The sequence below is a fragment of the Microcebus murinus genome, chromosome 23, assembly GCF_040939455.1.
Source record: "Microcebus murinus isolate Inina chromosome 23, M.murinus_Inina_mat1.0, whole genome shotgun sequence".
Lineage (NCBI taxonomy): Eukaryota > Metazoa > Chordata > Mammalia > Primates > Cheirogaleidae > Microcebus > Microcebus murinus.
Window position 1 is genome coordinate 21950155 of NC_134126.1, and position 15045 is coordinate 21965199.

At 38.2% G+C, this 15045-nt stretch overlaps 1 long non-coding RNA gene across 1 annotated transcript in view; it reads left to right on the forward strand.

Moving 5' to 3' along the window:
* Positions 1-15045, forward strand: part of LOC105880522 (uncharacterized) — a 161631-nt gene that overhangs the window by 24840 nt on the left and 121746 nt on the right. Inside the window, exon 2 of the long non-coding RNA XR_012914549.1 lies at positions 4903-5014. This is a non-coding gene — a long non-coding RNA (uncharacterized LOC105880522). The remainder of the gene's footprint in view (positions 1-4902; positions 5015-15045) is intronic.

The following is a 15045-nucleotide window of genomic DNA, read 5'->3' on the forward strand; positions in this document are numbered from 1 at the left end:
GTTCTTACTCAATTCTGCATCCCCAGTGTCAGACAATAGCAGCTAATAAATTGCCCTAATCGATTTGAATAGAATGACTACGGAGTAATAGGAAATAAAGAAGATGCCCCCATGTGTTGAAGTTAGATTTGAAGATTTTCTGTCTGTGGAATCTGGTAATTCTCCCTAATGACTGCCCTAGCTTCTGCCCTAGCCAAAGCCTTTTTCTTTCCTAGCCTGCTCACAGTGACTGTGAAGGGCTGCTTGCCCAATAACTGGACCTTGACCTTGAGCTCTGGGTCCTGTCTGCACAGCCAAAAGAAGGAGGATTTGATGATACTCTGGTTTATCGGATCCATGAAGACTGTCAATCATATATGTATATTTTGCTTTAAACTACATTATCATCTTGATTGTGTAGAGTTAGAGCATTTCCCTATTCTATTCATTTGGTTCTGAACACAACCTTTGCACTCTGACAAAGTTGGAATCCGTTTGGGAATGGGGGGTTTTGGGGTCTATGTTGGGGTGGGGTGGGGAGTATTTGAGAGGAGGTAGAGGGGTTTGTGCATTAGGAAGGACCCCTTCTGCCACAAGAAGTAGATGCTCAGGAAAGGGAGGGCCAGACCCTGGCGTGATTTCATCTGAAAAGGAACAAAGTTAAAACTCCGAGGAAGATTAAATACATCCTCTTGATATTTATTTTCCTTACCCAAAACGAGTAAAGCTATTGTGTCTGTGGTTAAGAATAATGGCAGGGTGACTCAGACTTATTTGCAATCATCAAAGAAATGAAAGATTTGGATCATGTCATTAATTAATCTTCTTATCATGATGAGGCGGTGACCATACCCAGCTGAAGAGTGCTATGTGCATAATAGACAATTGGGGGGATGTGATGACGTAATAGCTAGTAGTGCCCAGTGTTCAGCCTCCCTTTTCCATTCCCACCCACCCTGAACTTTGGCTATATTTAGTTGTTTTACACAGTGTTACCTGGACCAAAGTCTATTTTACAAAATGAAAAGCATAGAGAGGAGCGTTAGAGTCTTCATAGAAAATTCCGGCTCCACGAAGTCTATTTTCCCTGGTTACCCATATTTCTTCTTGGTTAATGTTTTCTCCTATGTTGTACCTGGGATCATGGCTGAAACACAATCATGAGTTTACTTTGTGGAAAGGGAAGTAGGGCATTGAGCAATCATCTAATGACTACGGTCAAGATGGTTAGTGAATTTGGAAAATTCCACTCTCAAAAAATTACTTTCTCTATTCTGTAGCAGGTTTCCTCTTGGCCTTAATTACCTACAGAGTTGTCCAATTTTTTCTGATAGTCTTTACTGTTGTTCACATCACCTAAATAATTTACTTAATGGATTTCATTGGGTTCGTTTGGGAACCCTTTATTCTAAGTGGCTTCTTTTATTAATCCATTTACTTATTCAATAAACACCGAACACTGTTCCAGTTATCTATTGCCATGTGTAATAAGCTACCCTAAATCTAGTGACTTAATGAAACAATTTATTACTATCACTCATGGTTCTTGGGATTGGTGGGCTCAAGCTGGGCAGTTCTCGCTTGTTTTTTCCCATATGGTTGCAGTCAGGTTGTAGCTGAGGCTGGAAGCCATCTAGTGGCTTCTTCCCTTATATGTCTGGCACTGGGCTAGTCAGGAATCTCTCTCTCTCTCTCTCTACTTGATTAGCTTGGACTTTCCCAGAGCTTGTTGGTCTCTTGGTAGTCAGACTTCTTACATTGTGATTGGCTTCCACAACACGAGTGCTCTAAAAACTCCAGGTAGAAGTTGCAAAGGTTCTTAAACCTGGCCTTGCAAGTCTCTTCTTCCACCTTCCATTTGCCAAAGCAGTCACCGGCAAACCCAGATTCCAGGAGATTCTACCTCACAAGGGGGGAATGGTTTGTGCATTTAAGGAAGGGAAGAATTGATGTGATCGTCTTAATGAGAAACTACAACAAGCACCTACTACTGTGGCAGATACTATGCTAGGGGCTCGGGGCAACATGTTGACATAATAGGCACAGTCCCTGTCCTCATGGAAATTAAAATCTAGCTTAATTAGCTTTAGTAAGACATGATGGTTTTCACAATCAACTGCTGAGCACTAAACCTCAATACAGTATCGATTTGGTTATGAAACAAGCAAAATATCTATTCTGACCATTTGTGGTCTGGTCATTTTGACTTTATCAATAACCAGAATGAATGAAATTTGTGGGTATCTGATCTTTAGCTTGATGATCACCTTGATGCATTGATTCATCCACACATTCCTTTTAAAATGCATTCTTTAAAACAGAGTCTGAGCAAAACAGGTATTCATCTGTTGCTTAACAAGCATGGTTAGTTTCTGCTGTGCATGGAGGCTGAAACTAGCACCTTTGACTCATAATAGGGAATATAAAAGAAGCTGAAAAGTCAGATTTTGCCCTGATGAGCTTCCATTCTTGTGAGCAGTTCTAATGGTGGGCAGGTGCACCGACTTGTGGCAATTACAAAGGAGGACGGTGACCCCAGGCAAGGCGGGGTACACTAGACGTGTGCTATCAGTTTCCCTCCTGAGAATTATCTTTTGGGGAGAAGAAATTGATCAGTTAGTTGCCTTCATTTTCTTCTCTCTTGTGCCATTAAAGGAAGGTGAGCTAACCTGTTAAGTAAAAGGAGATTTCAGGACAGGAATGTTGACAGAAGAATTGGTGGTGTTCAGCAATTCTCAGGGCTTATCGTTTTTGGCATAGTTCATGTTCATTCAGTGGTACAGCTACGAGGGGCTGGGGGGGGGCGGTGCATGATGACACAAGAGATACCTTGACATTTCAGAAGCAAAGGTCGAAGCTTGAAAAGGTCCAAGAGCAGACAGAATTCCTGGGCACACATGTCAAGTTCCCTGCCGCGAAGCTAGTATCATGTTGTGCCTTCTTACGTTGCATCTAAATATCTATGTTGTCTCACATAGCATGAAAAGACATTATGGGGGATATTTTAAGTAAAACAACAACAACAACAACACACAAGGTGTTTTATTTTACCTGGATGTTTTAAGTAAAACTAAATTTTGGCTTGTCATATCAATTGTCCTCTATCAATTCATTAACTTTAACTTCATGTCTCACGCTTCACCAATATGGGTCCTTTTCTTATATTAGTGATTCTTGTGTCCCCCAGGTATGATTTGCTAAATTAAACTTCCTTCCATTTCTCATGCCAATTTATTTATCTGAAATGCCTGTTCTTACCTTCTCTGGAAATTCATTAATAATCAGATTTTGATTATATCCTACTCTTCATTCTGCCAGCATGTACTTGTTTGGTATGTTTTATAGTATGTTAGTTTTTTTTTTTTTACCTGATGATATATTATTTTATAATTTTTCATGGGTACCTGATTTGCCCAACGAGATGGTGGAAGCTTCTCCATACATACAAATATGTGTGTGTAGGTACATATACATACACAAGGAGACACTTCTAACAGCTGATCATCTCTCTCCAGTCTCCATTTTCCTTTTGTTAGGTTACAGTTAAACAGAATATTTTGTAGTTACACAGTGAATCAGATCAATACATATGGGTAATGGAAAATACAGCCTTTAAAAAAAAAAAAAGAAACCTCAACTTCATATTCACAAAAATAAAAACAATCTAGAGTATTGCTCATCTTTTTCTCTGGGAAAATTCTTTTCTTACATTTATGACAAACTTTAAGTACTTAAGCTATGCAAGTATTAGGGGCAAAAATTATTTTTTTTCTTGAATTATGGAAGTCTTTATCTAACTCCTCAACTTGAAGCTACAAGGCCTTTGAATTTCCATATTGCACTTTGTGGGAGTTTATCCAGTTTTTACTGGTGGGGAATCAGCCATTGGGTGGCTTGGAGGACTTCGGTTATTTCTCTGTAATGTCTACCAGTATCTGACTTCTTAAATGAACATACAATTTAAGTAGAAACTTGGGGTGGCCTCAGGAAAATTTCCTAGCCAACATGTCATCCCTTCTCTTCCCTCTTCTTAGCAATCTGCTGTCTCTAAAACTTTTTTATTTACAAAGTTTGGTGTAGATGCTGCATATGTAATCAATAAGGAGCTTCCCAATCTGTCTGAGACCAGGGCCACTAAGAGAAACTTTCAGTGCTCCAAACACCAGGATTTACTGTGACATCTCTGATATTACATTATCACAAAATAAAGTTGTATTCTCATAATTAGACATATGCTTAAAATGCAAACACTGATGGAAGTATTAATGTAATGATGGGCCCTTATTCACGGAAGATGGTATTGACCGATAGCAGATCTATTCTTGAAAACAGGTTCTGATTAGGCCAAAGTGGTGATGGAGTTTGGGAGGATGACAGATCACTACAGTCTTAAAGCAATGGTTTTGGAAGTAGGGTATTTGCGCTCCATGGAGAATCCAAAATGATCCCTTGGTGCGCAGAAAGAAAATATTAATCCCATTTCTTTGAATTTTTTATTTCACATTAAGAGTTTTTTGGTGCATATGTTTTTGGCACACACACACACACGAGTAATAGACACTTAGTATATAAATAAAAATACACAGGTTGGATGTGCTCAAAAGTTTGTTTTTATCGATAGAGGCATGTTATCTAAAAATTCAGAAACCACTACTTACAAAGGGTGAATGTGGATAAGGGCCTGGTGACGCTATGGAAGGTTTGGGAAATGGTTACAGAACAAGTGTTTGCAACCTCAGAATTCCGACTCCGGTTATTACTGGTTCCAGTTATTTGATCAATGGAGAGTTCACTAACTCTCAATCTGATGCCAGGACAGTCCCTTTTAAGATGTCAAGAAATTGCTCAACATTAGGATGTTGACCGAAGAAAATAGATATTAATCATGGTTTTTTTTTTTTTTTTTCATTTTGTTTTCTCAAGGGTCCCACGGGAACAGAAAGTTTTGAGGGAGTTTACTGTTTGTGCAAGATGACTGGTTGGGTAAAGAAGTCAAAAGTGTTTTATCTGCAGAACAAATAAAGCCCGGGCAAAGGTAACTGAAATGAATGTCTCCCACCTTGTCCCTTTTGCATGTCTAAGGTGATGTTTGTGCCAATGGTTGCACAATGGACAACCTAATCTATACACGTCAAATGGACAAGAGGTGCATTTTAGAGGCCTACTGGTTAAAAATAGTCACTGATCTTTATTCTTCTTAATTTGACAGGCAATTAATTGATGGTGGTGCCTGTATAGAAATCAGTTAAATAATGAAAAATCTATTTGTTGATAAGATATTACCAAATATTCAGAGAGCATCTGAGTGGTGTATTAGAATTCCTTCCCCCCCCCCCCAAAATGGACATCCACAGCTCTAAGAAAATACTAAAGTAAATGTATCATTCATGGATAATCTTGACGTTTGTGGTGGGTAATGACCACAAGGACTATTGAATTGTCCTTGTGATTACTCCATAGTAATTACTGACAAATATTCAGAATGGACATTCTGAAAATGTGGCTCATAGAATGGGGCTCAAATGGTCTTTTAAAAGACAACTTTCTATTCATAAATATTGATGGGAATGTGGGCTGAGACTGAAGAGTTGAGGTTAAGCACTTATTATAGGGAAAAAATTAAAAATGCTTTATGTCTCAGAGATCCTTAGTGGCCAGTTATTTACTTAATCGTTTTCTTTATTTTGACTCTTTGTTATTGTTTCTATTGGAACGTAAGGTTTGTAGATCCAGTTAAAGAGGTATTTTATATGAGATAGTCACAAAGTACAATAATGAAATGAGCAAGCAGCCAGTTATGGATAGAAGCTAAGTAAATTCCAGAGCTGATATTTATTTTTAAATCAGTTGCTAGAGAATTTTATAACCTTTTCCCAAGGACATTCATTATGCAAGTTTATTCCTCAAAGAAATATCTAAAAAAAAAAAAAATAAGTTTAGCCATTAAGAAGAGTGGTGAGAGTCGGATCCTCTGCCTAAGTTTTGGATATTTGGGAAAAATATCCTGATGGGATTAAAGGTTTGAGGTAAGAAATTTACAGAGATTTGCCTTTGTCCATGTGGCTATGTATGGATATATACATACTGAATAACTACAACATTTACTGGTATAATTGTTTAAAATTTAAGAGAAAACCCCAAATTTTCTAGTATGCAAAAGACAAATTCCAATTTCTAAGCCTAAGCCCTGCTATGACCTGTGGTTTGTAATTTTGTGTTTGACCAGCTATTCAAGTAGAAAAACTAATGCTAGTAAAAGTTGGGGTTAGCTGTTTGGAATTACTTCTTCTATAGAGTGTGAACCACTGAAGAGAGTTTTAAATGGGGCTGGACTTTCAAAAAGTCCAGGGTAGACAATTATCTTTCTGAGAGAGTAAATTTATGGTTTTTCCTGGGGGAAAAAAAATGACCTTTGGAGTTTCCATCAAACTCTAGGATTCTATCAGCCACCCATCCAAGGGCTTGCAACATTGTATGTGTGACTCATCTGTTCTGCTTTGAAAAGGAGCTACTTTTTGAGGAAGGTTGACGGCCGTGGAGACCTGTGAATGTTGAGAGACAGAGGCGTGAGTGGGGATGATTGAACCAATCTGTGATTCCAAAGTGGGCTTTGTAGTATGGAGACACCTCAAAGAACTAAAAGTACACCTACCATTTGATCCAGCAATCCCACTACTACCCAAAGGGGAAAAAAAAAGACATTTTATTAAAAAGCCACTTGCACTCGAGTGTTTATAGCAGCGCAATTCACAATTGCAAAGATGTGGAATCAATCCAAGTGCCCATCAATACATGAGTGGATTAATAAATCATGGTATATGTATACCATGGAGCACTACTCACCCATAAAATAAAATAAATGGAAGTCTAGTATCTCATGTAATAACCTAGATAGAAGTGGAGGGCATTCTTGTCAGTGAAAGTATTGCACAAATGGAAAACCAAACACCACATGTACTCAATCCTAAATTAGAACGAATCGACAACACTTAACGTGCACATATGGAAGTAAAATTCAGGGGAAATCAAGTAGTGGGAGGGGAAGCAGGGGATGGGTACATTCACACCTAACGGGTACAATGCACACTACCTGGCTGAAGGGCACACTTACAACTTCGACTCAAACTATACAAAAGCAAATTATGTCACCAAAACCCATGTATACCCGTAAAATTATGAAGTTAAATAAAAAAGGAAAAGACAAAAAAAAGTGGGCTTTGGAAACTTTGGAGCCTATTAAGTTATTCAGGTAATAATACAAACAATGGTTATTTATATACCTAGGAACACGTAGGCAGTTGGTGATGAAGAGACAGAATGGAAGCAAAAGAGAGAGAGAGAGAGACAGAGGGGCAGGGAGGACAGGGACACAGTGCACACGTGGCCCGTGGCCGGCGGCTGCACCGTGGGTCACAGGGCCTGGTTTTCCAATCTGGCTCTCAGCTCCGAGAGTCTGTTTATTCAGCCCCCGTATCAGACATTCCCTTTTCCTGCCCGAAGAAGTCCCCTTTGAAGAACGGCTCTGCTGGGGAGTAGTTTCCCTTTGGACGGGCTAGTCCTGTTTGCAGTCCTGAAAGGAAAAGAACTGGAAATGCCACAAGAATGTTCTTTAAAGCGAGATTCCAGCTCCACGTGAAATAGCTGTAAAAGATGTATTTCCTGGTTGGGGTGTGTTTTTTTTTTTCTTCTCTCAAGTGAATTTAGCGCTTGAACAAAGGTGTCACATGAATGCGATGGGGGTCAGATGTTCTTGGGTACCTCCAGATCAGTGTGGGCAGGTTGAGGCTGGGGCCTGGGGCGTGACATCCTACCGGAGGCGGAGAGAATTCAATAGGCCCAGAGACCCAGTCTGGCAGGTCTTTATCTGCAAAGGAATCAGAGGTGGTGACATTATCAGGGGACCAGCCTCTATTTTCAAAGCAAAGCAGCCAAAGTTATTTTTGATAGTGAATTGGGGGACAATGTTTATAATCAAATCAGATAACTCGAAGGTTGAAAATTAGACCTTGGGGTGTAATATTAATTTCTTGTATTTTAGGGCACTTTTTTTTTTTTTTTTTTTTTTACTTTTTCAAAGGAGTTTTTCATCTAGCCTCCATGAGAACCCTGTGAAGTAGCTGGGGTAGCCTCCTGAATTTTCCTCTTCGGAAACGGAGGTGGCCAAAGCGAGAGAGATGGTGTCCTGGCTTGTTACTGGTGGGGGCAGAACGCCAACCCAGGCCTCTTGACTCTTGGACCAGGTCTCTTTTCTCTGTGTTCTTGGGACCCGCACAAAGGGACAGTGGGAGTCTCAGAAAAAAGGAAGGGGACATTCTCTATCTCCTCCCAGGCCCATAGAAAGCTACCGTGACTTTGAAGCCACTGCTTTGCTGTGCCCAAATGCTCTCTCGGGGACTGGCCTTAGGGAGGAGATTCAAAGTGGAACCTTCAGAGGGTAAGTCTCATATTCTAGTCACCGTGGCTGCCCACGCCTGTGGTTGGTTTGTTCCGTCTTTGCCGGTAGCACATGAAACAGGAGTTCTCCAGAATGCAAAGCATTCTCTGTTCAATACTGGAGATGAACCTTTTGAGCGAGGGATGATGTCCCTTCACGGTCCCTTCTCCTGGTTTTCCAGGAGAGGTGATGGGATGCAGACTGCCAACCTGATTCCTGGCAGAGACTTCTCTGCCTCACCTTGACTCTTGGGGCCTAGGAGTAAAGTTCATGCCCAACAGGTCACTGACAATGTTACTTTATCCGGGAGTAAGAGAGAACCAGAATTTCCTTCCAGGGAATATGGAACCTCTTCTAGTTTCTGGTTCAAGGGGGAAACTAGAAGAGATGTCATTTACAGGCTGCTTTTTCTGCTTTGACACACAGAGCCTTATATTTTATCTATTTCTGGAAGCTTGTCTTCCCTCTACACATAGAGCTGAAGTTGCTTGACATCTGAGCAGTATCTTGTAATTATTTGTATCCTCTAAGGCTTCCTAGTACTTAAAATATCTGATGAATGAATGGAAATCCATTCTCTGCCAATCCCTTATCCCAGCGTCTCGCAGCCTATAGCTCAAATCAGAATCACCTGGGAAACAGGCAAGTGTCCTTCGAAATAAGACCTGAGATGAATCTTACATGCACCAAAGTTTGAGAATTACCACTTTATCCTTTCTCCCCTTGGCTATGAAAAGTCATCAGTACTTTGAACAGAGCCACATAAGCATAAACACAACCTCATATCTATGTCAGGATTTATGATTTGTAAAGTTTATTTCACATGTTTGTCTAATTTAATCCTGATTTAATAAGAGGCTGATGATGTGTGTTCTTTCTCTGCCCAGTGTACAGAGTGGGAGACAGAGGAGTGACATTCTTTGGATCATATAGCCAGGGTGTGGCAGGGCCTGTACCTATCCTTGGGCTTCTGAGTCCAGGTGTGGTGTTTTCTTCCCCCACGACACCTGTGGCTCCATACCTTTGTAGGTGTAGCTGTTCTTTGTGCCATCGGTGCTATTTCTGATCATGCCTACTATCCACATAGCTGGGGGCAGTTACCATGATACATACATGAAGCCAGCAGAAGCTAGAGCAGTCTGCATTCCTAATGAAGTAGGATAAGTGGCTGAGACCATAAGGAACTATCCTTTTATGCAAATGTTAGAATACAACATTTTTGTTCATTATCACATTGGAAAAGGGAACTGGGGAGAGGTGAGGGTCCTTTCAAAGAAGGAGAATCTGTTTGTCTGGTGATGTGAGATGTAAACTGTATTCTCTTGATTTTTCTTCCCATCTCATATTACTGGGAACAATGGAGAAGGAATGAGAAACAAGCTGAGACCCTTCAACTTGATCTGTGCCCTGGAGTCCCAGTGATGGCCACACTAGCTCTGATGTGGTCTGTTTTAGATGTCTATGAGTTTCACAGCTAGAGGCAAATGAGGTTCTTGAGGAAGTGGTGTAGATGCATGGAATGCTGTGAAGGTGAGTCGTTTGTGTCTCACTTGATTTGAAGATCAGAATGCTCCAGAGTTCACTTGATGCTCCAGGGAGCATGCAGCCACACTTGCAGCAGCAATTTAGTGATCACCAGAGTATTCTGCACAGAACTTTCTGGATGGCTGTTTATTCTTTGATTAATTGCAAAGTACAGACAGCCATCAGAAACCGAGACTTGTCAGCTGAAAGAGAAGGTGGGCCTGAAACTTCTGCTGGTCCCCAATTCTCTTCCACTTAGCTGGGAAAGGACCTCTTCTTTAATCACGGAGTAATAGATGATTGATATGGCTGTACCCTGATTAGAGAAGGTTTCATTTTACTTGTGCATGGTACATGGAATTAGTTAAGGGTTGCACAGGAAAAGAAGTGATGGACTATTGTTCACATTAAATTATAATGACAGCCTTCCTAACCACTGTGTATTTATTATGTAAGAAAAGAAAATGTCTGGTAAAATTCTGTATAGGTTAATAACACCTTCATAATATACTCCTTCTTTTCTATTGACTTGAATAGCCCTCCTACTGACTTTTAATGGATTATTAGAGTTAATTACATCAATTGCAATATAATTGATTCTTAAATACTATGTAGAAACCTCATACAATTATGGAAAAACAAAAGTTATCTAGACATCTCAAATCAAAAAAGATTTGGAATTCCTGCACATTTAATTTCTGATAATCACTAGTCAGTTTGGACATTAAGATTGCATGGTGTCTTGTTTTCTCTTTGCTAGGTTTTGACAGAATTGATAGTTTTACAACATTTAACTCAATATGCATGGAAATATAAGATTAGAGCTGTGAGTGCAATTTTTTTTTTTCTAAAAAAAGATCACTTCATGGCTCAAAAGCTGAAATGTGTTACCTGCCTAACATTGACAGAAACAAATTCAAGGGAAAATCAAAAGTGGATTTGATGTTGGGTTTTAGAAATCTCTTTTCCACAGGTGTAAAGATTCCTGTAGGTCTTAGGGTTTATTACCTGAGGGCTTTAAAATATGACAAGGGGATGAATTGCCTAAAGGGGCAAAAAAAAAATCCCTCGCATTTGATTACCTAGATATGGGCTATGTGTTCTAATGTCAACACCACTGATTGAAAAGTGGAACATCATTAATATCTGGCATTTGATGTCATACAGATCAAAAGAAATCCCTGTAATAGAGTTGTTTGAATGCAAATTTTTTCCCCCTTTTTAAAACTGATTTTGGGAATCTCATTTGTGGGTACTGACAGTTACAAATGTGAGTTTTACTTGATGCAATAGACAGGTGGCAGGAATGGTAACCAGCAGACCTGATGTTTTTCTATTACTATTTAACTCTATGACTTCACCTTTCGAGGCTTAATGATCTCTTCTGTAAAATGAGAGAGTGAACTGCCTCTGAGTTCTCTACCTTGCATCTCTTGCCTTTGAACTCTTAGCGCTCTTATTATCTAAAGTAACTTATTTGATTCTTAATATAAGCTTCCTTGTATCAATATGCATATATCAATATGCTTCATATATGCGTGCCTTATATATATATTTCTGATGACATATATATATATATCTTATCTTCTTAGCTAGGTTATAAGTTTCCAAGGACAAAGACCATGCTGTAGACATCTCTGTATTCTAATAACATGTGCTCTAGTTTCCTAACACAGAATATGCTATTGTTTTGTTGATCAAGCAGCCAATCAAAAAGAAGCGTTTCAATTTTTATACCCTGGAACTATTGATATGATATAGCAAGGATAATGACAATATATTGCATTTATTACAACGGTTCAATTTTTAAAAGCATTGCAAAATATATTCTTTTATTCTGTAAAACATTAATTGAGCTTTAAATCAGGTGAAATCAAGATGTAACATTTCACTTAGTTTTTCCGTAAATTGAAATGCAATGCATACTACCTATTCAAACTGAAATGCGAATGCATGCTACCCATTCAAACTGATATTTTGAATGGAACTTGAAAGGCTTATTCTAAAGTTCATTTGAAAGGAAAACACATGACGATAGTTATGAAAAACCAACGAAAAATTTTAAAATGAGTAGAGACTTGTCCTAATAGCTATCAAAACAAATTGTACATCTTATGCAATTTAACATGCAAGTATAAAAATAGAGAAATCAACTAACCAAAAAGATGAGAGTCCACACGCAGACACAAGAATATAGAGGAATTTAACAGATAATATGGAGGCATTTCAAATGAGTGGCTAAGCAGTAAATAGTATTGGGCAACTGGCCTTCCATCTGGATTCACACTATACACAAAAGTAAATTCCAGATGGAATAAAGCTCTAAACATAAAAATCAAATCTATATCAGTATAAAAAGTAAATATAAATGATTAAAAAAAAATAATCTTGGGTTAGAAGGTCTTTGTAAGCAAGGTGAGAAATCCAGAAGCCACGAAGGAAAATCTGACAGATTTGACTTCATTAAAAAAATCATAAAAAAAAAAGTCAAAGGAGAAATGACAGATTGGGACAAAATATTTGAATTATACATTACAGAAAAAAGGGTTACTATCTATTATTGAAAGAGTGCCTATAATTAATGAGAAAACTATAACTCACTCAGCTTAAAAAATGGGCAAAAAATATAAAATAAGCAACTCTCAGAAGAAATGCAAATGTCTAGCAAACATTTGAAAAATATGTTCCACATCATTAGTGGTAAAAGAAATGTAAAATAAAAGAACACATGCATTGCTGTTTTCTACCTATCAGATTGGAAAAAAATTAAGGGCATTTATTGGACATAGTTAAAGTGAATGAATATACTATATAGACTGTCAAGGACAGATGTCAGTAATATGTTGTTAGGTGAAAAAATGCAAATTGTAGAACATTGTACATTATAGTACATCATTTTTGTAATACTTTAAAAAAAGCATGTGCATATAAATTTTAACAATTATTCATGCATTACAAATATACCATATCATAGTAGTTATCTCTTGGGATGGAGTTAAGATAGGTGTAAGTATATAGCTCTATTCTTTGGATTACTTTTCAGTTAGAAAACATTCCTTTGTTATGCTTATTTAATACTCATCAAGCTTTATAACTGATCTTTAGCAGGTAGTTATTAATACAAGTCACTAGAGGATTTAATTGAATGAAATATTATATATTAATAAATATAATACAGTATTTTATGGAACCTCAGTCAATTATGATTAAATTCTTCAAATTAATTTTTGTTGAATTGGGTGGGGTAAATAGGGTTCTGGCCCTAAACTGTGGCGTTGGTCATATCTTATCAGCAACCCTTCAGTGGTTAGGTTCCCAAGGTTTGTGCACGGGTTGTGGTAGCTCTCTGCCTCCTATGTCAGATGTCATATTCCACATGACATCCAATGGCACTTTCCCCTCTACCCCATGAACATTCTCAGTGTTAAATAAATCGCCACATCCTGGAACCCAGGCCATCAGCAGGGTTAAACAAGTCAATGTAAATAAAGTCTTGTGATTAGTTTGAACTTGCTTCCAAGTTGTTTGTTAGCAAGGAGTTAACAAGTTCAGACCTTTGGTCATACGGGTCTTTAAGGAAAAAAATTTTTTCCCCATTCCAATGACTTCCTGTTCATGGGAAAATGAGAGGAAATGAACCTCAAACAGGAGGATGGACCCACCCTTTTCCAGTCGTGTGGCTAATTTGTCAGGTGTAATATTGGCACCTGGTGGCTTGTGTTGGCTTCCTGCCCAACTGCGCTGGGGAATTATCCAAATACTTGTAATAGGCGGTAGACGACTTCAAAGCCATTTGTAAGAGAAAAGGATGTTGTCATTAAAGAACTTAATGGTGAATACTCCCAATCATTTAGTGATGTCAAGGTAAAAGGAAAATTTTAAAAACACATTAGAGTTTTTTTCTGATGTATCATATGACCTATTAAAACAAAGCAATGCAATTGATTTAGTAATAATAAATATCCGAATATATATGTATGTGTGTATATATAGATTGAATGCTTGGTTTTGTTTTTGCAAAATTAGCAAAGGTATCAATTATTTATAAGATTATGAATATTATTTCTTTAAGGATACAATTCTTCTTGCTCAAATTCGTCTTTAAATAAGCACTCTCTTTGTGTCTGTTAATGGAACTGTTTCCTTTGAATCAAAAGGGATAATAACAATAATATGGAGTGGACCTGATAAATGAACAGGGACGATATGAGTTTTCAGAATCCATTAGGAATTTCGGATGGGCACAGCTGGTCCAGTTCTATACCTCTCTATTTTGAGCTAGAAATAATCATTGCCCTTTGAACAATCGTATAGTTAATAGTCCAGCAATTCAAGGCAAATCTGTCCATGAATGAGGATTAACCAAACTGTAATCAGTGGTCATTACACCATAATAAATTCTATATAAGAATGGAACTTCTTTTAGTTTTTATAATTGATATGAGCTATATTGCCTTCGTGTGTCTAAAACTCTCATGGCAGAGTCATCATTAATGGAAATTCATGAAAAACAAGAATGTCTCCCTAAGGCATATGTCCATAATGTCATCATCTGTAAACCTCAATCATTTAATTGTTTCTACTAAATAATCGAGTATTTGTTTAATTTTTATTGACCTAATACAGTATTTGAAAAATTTAATAAATTATTAATTGAATACATATTTGTTGAGCATCAGCTCTGTTGGAGGGTATATAATTGGATTTGCTCTGGCAGACTGGACAATTTCCATAAGGGAGCAGGAAGGATGCACTGCACAGGGGACCCTCAACCCCAAGAGTTGATGTCAAATGGTTCAAGTTTTCAGGGACTTCACAATCTTTTACAATCCGCCTGGCTGGCAAGCTTGAAACGCATCAATCATTAGAAATAGTACATTGTGTAATATAAACTGTAAATGGGACATGGGTTGAGAAAATGTGAGATCAGTGTTGATCAAAAAAATCTTGGAGCCGGGCGCGGTGGCTCACGCCTGTAATCCTAGCACTTTGGGAGGCCGAGGCGGGCGGATTGCTCAAGGTCAGGAGTTCAAAACCAGACTGAGCGAGACCCCGTCTCTACCAAAAATAGAAATAAATTAATTGACCAACTAAAAGTATATATACAA